Source organism: Gorilla gorilla, chromosome X (assembly GCF_029281585.2).
Source record: "Gorilla gorilla gorilla isolate KB3781 chromosome X, NHGRI_mGorGor1-v2.1_pri, whole genome shotgun sequence".
Lineage (NCBI taxonomy): Eukaryota > Metazoa > Chordata > Mammalia > Primates > Hominidae > Gorilla > Gorilla gorilla.
In genome coordinates this window covers 114,194,600-114,205,549 of record NC_073247.2, presented here as the reverse complement: position 1 = coordinate 114,205,549, position 10,950 = coordinate 114,194,600, and the positions used below count along the sequence as shown (strand labels likewise).

The window sequence follows — 10,950 nt, the reverse complement described above, 5'->3', positions numbered from 1 at the left end:
CATTTTTCCTATCTTTGGTCAGGACTCAGTTCCTTCTTTAATATATCAGAGAACCAGAGACACTAATATCTGACAGCCTTTTGCCATCAAGTGGCCGTGCGTTTTTTAAGTAAGCATCCCCTGCTACACGTCCACTAAATTTGAGCTTTTAACTGTCTGTGTTGAGACGTGGCCTGGTAGAAACCCTCGCTGGGGCCAGGCGCGGTGGCTCACGCCTGTAATCCCAGCACTTTGTGAGGCCGAGTCGGGTGGATTACGAGGTCAAGAGAGGGAGACCATCCTGGCTAACATGGTAAAACCCCGTCTCCACTGAAAATAGAAAAAACAGCCGGGCGTGGTGGCAGGCGCCTGTAATGCCAGCTACTCGGGAGGCTGAGGTAGGAGAATCGCTTGAACCCGGGAGGCAGAGGTTGCATGAGATGGGATCCCGCCAGTGCACTCCAGCCTGGGCAACAGAGCGAGACGCCGTCTCAAAAAAAAAAAAGAAAAAAGAAAAGAAAAAAAAAGAAAGAAAGAAAGCAAAGAAACCCTGGCTGGCCAGTGCCCAGGCCATACACAATGGCATTGTGCCTCACTTTTCACCTAAGACGAAATCAGCGGGTGGGGCAGGCTTATAATCAGAACACCCCTCCCTTTCCACCTCACACACTCCCACCCGCCTGTCCCACAATCCTTCCTGCCCCTCCCGCTCTCCCACCCTTGGTTTCTCGAAACCGCTTCTCCTTCCCTGCTCCCCGTCCCGCCAGCTCCAGGAGGGGGAGGGGCAGGAATCTGGCTCCGCCTCCCAGTATGGAGATGATTGGTCAAAGGAGGTCACCTGACCAAGCTGAGCCAATTGAAGCCCTCTCCCCACTGCTTTGAGAAGGAACCCATAAGACGCTGGGCCCCACCCACAAGATTGCGTCTTGTTTGTGGCAAGATTCTGAGGGGAAGTGTAGCTCCCAGGTTGGTTCCAAGTCTTCTTCCAATTAGGTAAATTACAATATCTTTTCCATAAATTTCCTTTCTTTTCTTTTTTGCCTTTTTTTTTTTTTTTTTGAGACTGAGTTTGGCTCTTGTTGCCCAGGCTGGGGCGTAATGTCGCGATCTCGGCTCACCACAACCCCCACCTCCCAGGTTCAAGCGATTCTCCTGCCTCACTCCCAAGTACCTGGGATTACAGGCATGCGCCATCATGCCAGGCTAATTTTTGTATTTTTAGTAGAGAGGGGGTTTCTCCATATTGGTTAGGCTGGTCTCCAACTCCCGACCTCAGGTGATCCACCGCCTCGGCCTTCCAAAGTGCTGGGATTACAGGCGTGAGCCTCCGTGCCCGGCCCTTCTATAAATTTTATATAAACTAGGCCTTTTTTGGCCTACATTACCTAGGGTCAAGGTTTAGGGATTCATAGGAAAGGCAAATCCGGCTGGATTGCTCAGTGGTCCGCTCTCCAGTCCACTCTCTATGTATCCCTTATCTTCACGTGTGATTAGGTTCAATTGTATGGCTAATCACTTCATGTTCTCTCTTTGCAATTTCTCAGGCAGGTTTTCTCTTCTTCTTCAAAAAGTTATATTTCTCTTTTGCATCTTAGTTTTGTTTATGGTTAATTTTGATATGGCGGGCTTTAAATTGTAAATATTGGATTGTATAGATATTTTTCTTTCTATTGTATTTCATTCCTTTTATGCTTAAAAATGCTTTCCTCATCTGAAGAGTAAATACATATTCACCTATGTGTTGAAGATGACTGGGCTTTCATCTCTTATAATCTTTTTAATGAATCATGTGGTATGAGCATGTATCCCTCTTTGTATGCATCCTTCTAACTATGTTTCTATTGGTTATTGTTAAGCAGTGTGGTTTATAGGTTGCCAGCCCTTTAGCCACTGATTTTGTCTTTTAAAATTCTTTACTCTGAAATAATTTTAGACTTACAGAAAAGTTACAAAAATGATTATACAGAGAGCCCTCGCCTGGATTTCCTTAATGTTAACATCTTATATAACCATAGAAAAATTACCAAAACTAACTACTACATTACATTGATGTACTAATTAACATTACTACATCGATGTTAATTACCAACAGTTAACATTGATGTAGTACTATTAACTAATCTACAGATTTTATGTGAATTTCACCAGATATCTCACTGATGTCCTTTTTCTATTCTAGGATCTTATCCAGGACGCTTCACTGCATTTGGTCTTCATTTCTCCTTAGTCTCCTCCAGGCTGACATTTCCTCAATCTTTATTGGTCTTCCACAGCCCTGACACTTTTGGAGATACCAGTCAGGTATTTTGTGGCATGTCTCTCAATTTGTGTTTGTCTCATGTTTTCTTATGATTAGATTGAAGTTGTGCATTTGTAGCAAGCACACCTGTTTTATTCTCCTCCCTTTCCCAGTGGTGAGGGAGGGATTCCCACCCTAGTGTTATGAGGGCGGCTGAACACATGGTACCCTATACTGGACAGACGGAATCCACAGCAATTTATTAGTAACATTTACTCACAACTGGAGAGAGGAGGGCACCTCACGCCAGGTAGAGCCACACAGTGTCACACTCTGGAAGAGAGTGAACAAGCAGGGGCTTTCAGGGGGAAGTCTTTGTAGTAACCAGAGGATGAAGTGACCGTTGGTTCACGGTAGGACGATTGGCTTGTTTGAATAATTCTGCAGGCTGGTGGGGACCTGAAACATGCTACCCAGAGATAAGCAGGCACTGTGTCTGTTCAACATGATAATAAGGAGGGTACTTTGGCCAGGGGGCCTTTCTCCCTGGGAACCCAATAGGGAAGATAACTTGTGGTGAGGCCATTCAGGGTCCTCCTGTTCTACCCCAGATGTCAAGGCATCCATATAATTGGACCTCTAATTTTAGGTCTTATGCGACATTACCACAAACGTGATTTCGTTCCCTTCTATGTGGATCATGTCAGGGGTACATGACATCCATAAGTTGTATTACTGGTGGTGCTCACCTTGATCACTTGGTTAAAGTGGTGGGAGTTATGCTGCCCCAGTGTAATGCTACTATTTTCTTCTTTGTTAGTAATAAATATAGTGTGAAAAGTTCTTTAAGAAGAAACACAATAGATCCTCTTATATTCCTGTTTCTTCGCAGACTTTGACCCACTACTGTTAAAATCTGTCTAGGGATCTTGCCTACAGCAAATATTACCTAATGGTGATTTTCTGTTTTCCTAATTTCTGCTACATTTATTAATTGGAATTCCTCTGTAAGGAAGAGCTATCTTTACTCCCTCATCATTTATTTCTTCAATTTATTTATCTCAGTATGGGCTCTTGAATAATTATGTTATACATGCCAGGCTTAATACCTAGGTGATGGGTTGATGGGTGCAGCAAACCACCAGGGCGCAGGTTTACCTATGTAATGAACCTGCACATCCTGCACATGTATCCTGGAACTTGCAATAAAATAAAATAAAAATTTAATCTAATTATATCATTATTTTGTTCTTTGAACTGTTCTAGCCTTGGCCATTGGGAAGTCATTTTGGTTGGTTCTGTGGTCTTTTGATATGACCCTATCCTTTTTTGGTACCTTTTTCTGGCACAATAAGATGTTCAGATTCAGCATGTGTGTGCCCCCCTGCCCTCACACACACACACCCCTTATCGCCCTGGATTAAAACAACTTCTACGAGGAGCCCCGGTTCCCTTTCTTGGGGAATGATATTTACCAACCAGTATCTCGGTGTGTGTTCATTATTAATGGCGTTTCATTGCTGCTAAGGCTCTCTCTATGGAGAGGGTTAGGAAATAATGTATGTATACACCCATGCCTATAGACACATCCACATTTATTTTGGTATCTATCTGTATGCATAGCTATTAAAAGCCAGGAGCTTGTATTGATACTTTCAATTCCAATCATTCTAGACTTATTTGTAGATTCGTTCTCCGACCTGGCTTTCATTATCAAATAGTTTACATACCTGTTTATTTCTGGTCAGTAGGTACATAAAGTAGCATCTGAATTGCTAACAAATGCCCCTGTTGCAAACATATTAATAGCTTATATTTTTGTACAGTTGTTTTTGTCTTTGGCCTTAGAGGATATAGTCAAAATACTGCTCTCCAAAGTTATGTATCTTAGATCTTTTCTTCCTCTCTCCTTCAGCGTGGTTAAGACACTCATTTGTAATATTGTTAGTTGAACCTGTTTCTGTTTGATTTGGGGTACCCTCACCCCAATATCCTGGTTGATTTTAATTTTTTATTTATGTTTTGGGTATGTGCATCATTACTATGATCCAAAGAGTCAGGGTTATACAAAAAGCTATACTCGGAGAAATGTCATTCCTTCGTCATCCCTTCTACCCTGTTCCCATTCCCCATTTCTTTCCACTTCTTTCCCTGGCCCTCCCTGTAGGGTAATCAGTCCCTTTGGTTTCTGGTTTAACCTTTCCTGTATTTATTTTGCCCAAATGAGCAGATACATACATGTTTTCTCATATTCCCTTCTTACACGAAGGATAGCATACTATACATGTTCCTTTGCACTTTGCCTTTCCTACTTAACAGCATTCTTGGAAATCACTCCATATTGTTTCACAGAGATCTTCGTCGTTCGTTTTTACAGCTGCATTGTACTCCATTGTGTGGCTGTGCCACACATAGTTTATTCGACCATTCGCCTATGTTTGGGCATTTTGTTTTTAATACAGAAACCAGGTCTCGCTCTATAACCCAGGCTGACTGAAGTGCAGTGGCACAATCATAGCTCCTGGTAACCTCAAACTCCTGGGCTCAAGCAATTAACAACTGCCTCAGTCTCCCAAGTGGCTAGGACTACAGGTGTGTGCCACCATGCCTGGCTAATTAAAGACTTTTTATTTATTTTTTTAATTTTTTGTCGATACGGGGCCTCGCTATGTTGCCCAGACTGGTCTGGATCTCCTGGCCTCCAGTGATCCTCCTGCCTTGGTCTCCAAAGTGCTGAGATTACAGGCATGAGCCGTGGTGCCTGGCCTGTATGGGCTTTTAAATTCCTTCCAAGATTTTGCAGTTACAGACATTACTCCCGCGAATAACCCTGGACATGATTTTTTTTTTTTTTGTATTGGTAGAAATGTACCTTCAAGGTATATTCCCACTAGTAGGATTATTGGGCCAAAAGTTAAGTGCACATGTAGTTTTCTTAGGTGTTTCCAAGTTTCTCTCCAGAAGGACTGTACTGGTTTTCATTTCCATTAGCAATATATGAGAATGACAATTTCCCCACAGCCTCACTAACAGAACATGTTGCCTTACTTTTGAAACTTTTTTCTACGGGTTAGGTGAGAAATGGTGTCTCGCTGTTTCTGTAATATACCTTTGTCTAACTATGAGCAAGTTTTGACACTTATCATATATTTGAGGACTGTTTTTATACTTTTAGTTGGAATTATCTGTTCATATCTTTCCCCCATATTTCTATTGCTGTTGTGGTCCTTCATCCCTCAATATTTAAGAGTTCTCTATATATTTGGAATCTTATCCAGTTGTCTGCGATATATGCTGCAAGTACTTTACACCAATTTGTCAGTTGCCTTTTGATTTATTTATGATGCATTTGCATCACTTTCGTTTATCCTTATGTGGTCAAATCGATTGATTATTTTTTTCTTTCATTGCCTCCGGAATTTGAATCCTAGTTAGAAAGCTTTTCCCTACAGTGGGGTTCTGCCATGTTTTGTTTTCTTTTCTTTTCTTTTCTTTTTCTTTCTTTTCTTTGGTTGACATGGAGTCTCGCTTTGTCGTCCAGGCTGGAGTGCAGTGGCGCGATCTCGGCTCACTGCAACCTCTGCCTCCCAGGTTCAAGCAATTCTTCTGTCTCAGCCTCTCGAGTAGCTGGGATTACAGCCGCCAGCCACCTCGCCTGGCTCATTTTCGTATTTTTAGTAGAGACGGGGTTTCACCATTTTGGCCAGGCTGGTCTCAAACTCCGGACCTCAGGCAATCCACCCGCTTCAGCCTCCCAAAGTGCTGGGATTATAGGCGTGAGCCACCCCCCTCCCCCGGCCACTGCCATGTTTTCTTCAAGAACTTACATGGTTTCATTTGTTATGTTTAGATCCCTAACCCATTTGCAGTTTATTCTTGTGCATGCTGTGTTATATGGATCTACCTTTATTTTTCCAGACGTCTCAGTTGTTCCAGGACCATTTATTAAATGTCCATCTTTGCCCTAAAGAGTTTGTGTGCCATCTTTATCATGTACTAACTGTCATATGATTTGGTTGTATTTCTGAGTTTTCTATTCTAGTCCACTGGGCTATTAGTCTATTCTTGCACCAGTGCCACAATGTCGTGATTACAGAGGCTTTATAGTGTGCTTTTCTGGCTGATATCATAAGTCCCCTCTCATAGATTTTCTTTTTCACGTGTTTCCTGGCTATGCTTGCATGTTTTCACAAATATATTAACTTTATTATCAATTTGCCTAAATGCATAAAAATGTGTGCTGGCGTTTTTGCGACTGAATTAAATTTATACACCAATTTAGGAAGAACCGACGTCTTTTTAATGCTGGATTATTCCATCTAGGACAGTGACTTAGTCTGTTTGGGCTGCTATTACAAAATACCATAGACTAGGTACTTTATAAACAACAGAAATTTATTTCTTGCAGCTCTGGAGACTGACAAGTCCAAGATAAAGATTCTGGCTGATTTGGTGTCTGGTGAGGGCCCTCTTCCTCATCGATGGTACTTTCTAATTGTATCCTCAACATGGTGGAAGGGACAAGGCAGCTAGCTCTCTGAAGCCTCTTTTATGAGAGAACTAATCCCATTCATAAGGGCTCCACCCTTATGACCTAGTCGCCTCTCAAAAGGCCCCACCTCCTAATGGCTTCAGCTTGCGGGTAAAATTTCCTATCCTGCACATTGTGCACATGTACCCTAAAACTTAAAGTGTAATAATAATAAAATAAAATAAAATAAAAATAAAAATAAAAAATTTCAAGATAGTAATTTTGGGGGTACACAAACATTCAGACCATCTCAGATAGCGTATGTGTTTCCATTTGTTCAAGTCTTCTGTGGTGTCATTCAGGCATATTTAAAAATTTTTCTTGTATAAATGTTGTTATCAAGTTTATTCCTAAACTTTAATCCTTGTTGCTAGTGTATATGGGGCTTTGTCTGTGAATGTATCCTCCAGCTGCTTATTTTTTGTGTGTGTATTAAAAGACTGCTGATTTTTTGTGTGTTAATTTTATATTTTGCTACCTTAATGACTTCTTTTACTGGTTCAGTTGATTTATCATCGTTTCTATAGGGTTTTTCAGGTATACTATAATATCATCTGCATATAGAGATGGCTTTACTTCTCTTTGTAAAAAGTAAGTTTTATTGTGTATATCTAAGGTATACAACACGGTGTTATGGGACACGTATGGATAGTAAAATAGTTAACTATAGTGGAACAAATTAATGTAACCCATTATGTCACATAGTGACCCGTTTTTGGTTTTGGTAGCAGTAGGCGCTAAAATCTATTCATTTAGCAGAAATCCCACATCGTATCTAAAATCTATTCATTTAGCAGAAATCCCACATCATATTTAATAGTACAATTGTACAAACTGTATTCCAGCATGTTGTGCACTAGATCTCTAGTCTCTTTCATCCTACATATCTGCTACTTTGCATCCTCTGACCTACATCTCCCGCTTTCCTCCTCCCATCCCCTCCTCCCCACCCCGACCCTGATAACCACTGCTTTATCCTGTATCTCTGTATATTTGAGTTTTGTTTTACTTTTATTTTTTAAGATTCCACATATAAGTGAGATCATGCAATATTTCTCTTTCTGTATCTGGATTATTTCACTATTATTTCATTGTTACAGCATAATGTCCTCCAGATTCATCCATGTTTTGGCAAATGGCAAGATCTCCTTTTTAAAGTGTATACATACAACACATTTTCTGTATCCATCTGTCCCTTGATGGACACCTAGGTTGTTTCCATATCTTGGCTATTGTGATTAATGCTGCAGTGAACATGGGAGTTCAGATACTTTTCAAAGATCAGCTACTTTTAAAAGGTGGTTATTTTATTTCCTTTAAGTAGATACCCAGAAAAGCAGTTGCTGGGTCATATGATAGTTCTGTTTTTCACTACCATATTTTTTTCTAAAATAGAAAAATGTAGAACTACCATTTTATTACTAAAACAGAAAAAAAATCTATTTCTTTAGGTACCTCCATACTGTTTTCCATAATGGTTGTCCCTATCTACATTCCCGTCAACAGTGTACAAGGGTTCCCTTTTCTCCACACACTCGGCAATGTTTGCCATCTCTTGGCTTTTTGATAATAGCTATCCTAATGGTTGTATGGTGTTGCCTAATAGTAGCTTTTATCTGCATTTTCGTGATGATTAATGATGTTGAGCACTTTTTCATACACCTGTTAGTCAGTGTGTATGTCTTCTTTGGAGAAATGTCTACTCAGGTCCTTTGCCCGTTGTTTAAATTTGATTGTTTTTCTGCTATGGAGTTGTATGATTTCCTTACGAAATTTGGATGCTAACCCCTTATTCATATATATGTTTTGCAAGTATTTGCTCCCAATGTGTAAGTTGCCATTTCATTTTGTTGATTGTTTCCTTTGCTGTGCTTTTTAGTTCTTCTTATTCATTCCTAGGAAAATGATCTATTTCTCTGCTCAGTTGACTAATACTTGTAATGCAAGTTTGAATAGGTGTGAGGTAGTAGTAGGCATGCTTTCCTTGTTCCTGATCCCAAGGGAAAGCTTCGAGTGCCCCCCCCCCAACCCTATTAAATAAGTTACTAGCATTAGGACTTAGGTATATATGTTTTATCATGTTAAGAAAGCATCCTGTGGTGCCTATTTTCTTAAGGCTTTTCTATTTTTTAACATAAAGAGGTGTTGAATTTTTCCAAAGGCTTTTTCAACATCTGTGGTGATAACCATATGATATTTGTCTTTAAGTATATTAATATGGTGGATGATATCAAGGTACGTTCTAATATTGAGCCAATCTGTATTGATGGGATAAATCCCACTTTGCCAAAGTATATTATGATTTTTTAAATATGTTGTTGGATGTTGTTTGCTAATATTTTATCTAGCATTTTTGCATCTACACTTATCTATCCATGTCACACTTGCTTCATAAAGGAAGTTATGAAAATTTCCTTTATAATGCTGTTGAATAATTTATAGAGCATTGGCACTCTGGTATTATCTGATCTTTGAAGGTTTAGTAGAATTGACCTGTAATAGCATCTGAGCCAGGTGCTTCTTGGGAGTTATTCCTTAATAACTTTTTCCATTTTTTTTCTGTGAAAATTGGCCAAGTTAAGCCTTCCAGCATTAGAGTAAAAATCTTGATAATCTGTATTTTCCTAGGACATTATTTATTTCATGTGTATTTTTAATTTCTTTATACACAGGTTTGAAAAGCAACCTAATTTTTTCTGTTTAAATGATTATCATTTGTCGTTTATTATTTTGTATATTTGTGCTCTCTCCCTTTCTTCCTTCATTAATCTACCTAGTGAGTTTGTCCATTAAAAAAAAAACCAGGATTTTGATTTAATAAATATACACACATTGTTTTTCTACTATGTATCTTATTAACATCTGCTTATGTATTCATTCATTCATTCATTCATTTTAATGACCGAATCTCCCTGGGTCACTCAGTCTGGAGTGCAGCGTTGTGATCACAGCTCACTGCAGCCTTGAGCTCCTGGGCTCAAGCAATCTTCCCACCTCCACCTCCTCAGTAAGTAGGACTACAGGCATGTTCCATCACGCCCTGCTAAAGAATCATCATTATTATTATTATTATTATTATTATTATTATTATTATTATCATTACTGTAGAGGCAGGGTCTCCTTATGTTGCCCAGGCTGGTCTCAAACTCCTGGCCTCAAGTGATCCTCCCGCCTCAGCCTCTCAAAGTGGTTGGATTACAGGTGTGAGCCACCAAGCCTGGCAATTTCTGCTTTTATGTTATTTCTTTATTTGTGTTTCTTTTGGTTTCCCGGGTTGTTCTTTTATTAGATTTTTGAGGGAATGTTTTAATTTGTCTAATTTTATTCATTCATTTTCATTGATGAGAGTATTTAGCGCTCTGAATCTGCTTCCAACCACTGCTTTAACTATCTTCTACAGAGTCTCATATGTAAGCTCTTATTATCACTCTTCTTAAATATTTCTGTAACTTCAGTTGGTATCTTGTCTTTATCTCGACATTTGCTTAATAGAAGACTTAACATTTTTTCCAGGTAGAAGAGCCTTTGTGCTTTCAGTTTGTGTTAGTAAGTTCTACTTTTGTTGCATCGTGATTGCAGAGGGTTGGTTGTAATATTTCTACTTTATGGAAATTAGCGAGGCCTTCACTGTGAGGTAATTATGATCACGTTTTGTTAACGTGCCATCAGCTTTTGACAAGGTGGTATATTCTTTATTTCCAAGGTGTAGATTTATGTGTGTGTATGTATGCCTATGTGTGTATACACACACACAATGTATCTTATTAATTGTGTTGTTTACATTTTCGGTATAGGTCTCTTTATTGTACCACTGGATTTGCCTTGTACTGAGACTTGCCATGTATTAAATCTCCTATTATTACTGTGCTTCGATGTCTCCATACCTTTTGGCATTACAAAGGTGGTTGCTATGTTATTTGGTGCATAAGTATTCCTAAGTATTATATATTCACTGTGAATTTTCAGTTTTAATGTTAGCATGTAAACTTTGTCATTAAAAAAATTACTTTTAGCACCTGCTTTCTTATTGAACATTTTACTATCTGGTCCACTAGTTTGTTTTTAACCCCCAGTCTCCTTTTAACACTCATCTACTGCCTTATGAAAAAAAAAAAAGTTTATTCTCTTTTTCTTTCTATCTCTCTCACTTCTCTTATTTTACTTGCACTATTTCTTTTTTTCCACAATATAAAATAAATGC

The 10,950-nt window shown here is 39.2% G+C and overlaps 1 protein-coding gene across 2 annotated transcripts in view; it reads left to right on the top strand.

Moving 5' to 3' along the window:
- Positions 1 to 833: 833 nt before the first annotated feature.
- The window catches only part of LOC101145461 (nuclear RNA export factor 2), a 64,663-nt gene continuing 54,546 nt past the window's right edge, over positions 834 to 10,950 (top strand). The window contains exons 1-2 of one of the 2 annotated variants that reach the window (XM_019019499.1): positions 834 to 972; positions 2,159 to 2,280. The gene's annotated coding sequence lies outside the window, so the exon portion shown is untranslated. The remainder of the gene's footprint in view (positions 973 to 2,158; positions 2,281 to 10,950) is intronic. The other variant, XM_019019500.2, reaches the window with a different exon arrangement.